The sequence below is a fragment of the Arachis ipaensis genome, chromosome B1 (genome assembly GCF_059453495.1).
Source record: "Arachis ipaensis isolate K30076 ecotype BB chromosome B1, ASM5945349v1, whole genome shotgun sequence".
Taxonomy (NCBI): domain Eukaryota; kingdom Viridiplantae; phylum Streptophyta; class Magnoliopsida; order Fabales; family Fabaceae; genus Arachis; species Arachis ipaensis.
This window is the reverse complement of record NC_142436.1, coordinates 85,670,367-85,671,675: the sequence shown is the minus strand read 5'-3', so window position 1 is coordinate 85,671,675 and position 1,309 is coordinate 85,670,367. Positions and strand designations below refer to the sequence as shown.

The window sequence follows — 1,309 nt, the reverse complement described above, 5'->3', positions numbered from 1 at the left end:
AGGGAAGCTCCTTATTGATCATTGGACGTCCCAGGAGGTCTTCCTCCTTGGGATTCACATCCTCTCCTTCCTTCACAGGTTCGGCCATGGGGATTAATTCAATGGCCTTGCACTCTCCTTTTGGATTTTCTTCTGTATTGCTTGGGAGAGTACTAGGAGGGATTTCAGTGATCCTTTTACTTAGCTGGCCCACTTGTGCTTCCAAATTTCTAATGGAAGACCTTGTTTCATTCATGAAACTTACAGTGGCCTTGGACAGATCAGAGACTAAGTTTGCTAAATTAGAAGTATTTTGTTCAGAGTTCTCTGTCAGTTGCTGGGTGGATAATGGAAAAGGTTTACTATTGTTAAACCTGTATCTTCCACCATTATTAAAGCTTTGTTGAGGCTTTTGATCCTTCCATGAGAAATTTGGATGATTTCTCCATGATGAGTTATAGGTGTTTCCATAAGGTTCACCCATGTAATTTACCTCTGCTATTGCAGGGTTTTTAGGATCATAAGCTTCTTCTTCAGAAGATGCCCCTTGAGTACTGTTGGATGCAGCTTGCATTCCATTCAGACTCTGAGAAATCATATTGACTTGCTGAGTTAATATTTTGTTCTGAGCCAATATGGCATTCAGAGTATCAATTTCAAGAACTCCCTTCTTCATAGGCGTCCCATTATTCACAGGATTCCTTTCAGAAGTGTACATGAACTGGTTATTAGCAACCATGTCAATGAGTTCTTGAGCTTCTGCAGGCGTTTTCTTTAGGTGAATGGATCCACCTACAGAAGTATCCAATGACATCTTAGCCAATTCAGATAGACCATCATAGAATATATCCAGGATGGTCCATTCCAAAAGCATGTCAGAAGGACACTTTTTGGTCAGTTCTTTGTATCTCTCCCAAGCTTCATAGAGGGATTCACCTTCTTTTTGTCTGAAGGTCTGAACATCCACTCTAAGCTTACTCAGCTTTTGAGGAGGAAAGAACTTGGCTAAGAAAGCCTTGACCAGCTTATCCCAAGAGTTCAGGATATCCTTAGGTTGAGAGTCCAACCATACTCTAGCTCTGTCTCTTACAGCAAAAGGGAAAAGCATAAGCCTGTAGACTTCAGGATCTACTCCATTAGTCTTAACAGTATCACATATCTACAAGAATTCAGTTAAGAACTAAAAAGGATCTTCAGATGGAAGTCCATGAAACTTGCAGTTCTGCTGCATCAGAGAAACGAGTTGAGGTTTCAGCTCAAAGTTGTTTACTCCAATGGCAATAATGGAGATGCTTCTTCCATGTAAATTGGAATTAGGTGCAGTAAAGTC

At 40.7% G+C, this 1,309-nt stretch overlaps 1 non-coding gene across 1 annotated transcript; it reads left to right on the top strand.

The window, feature by feature from the left end:
• Positions 1–847: 847 nt before the first annotated feature.
• Positions 848–955, top strand: LOC148577318 (small nucleolar RNA R71). Its single transcript, XR_015902867.1, has one exon. It is a non-coding gene; the product is annotated as a small nucleolar RNA R71 (small nucleolar RNA).
• Positions 956–1,309: the final 354 nt, after the last annotated feature.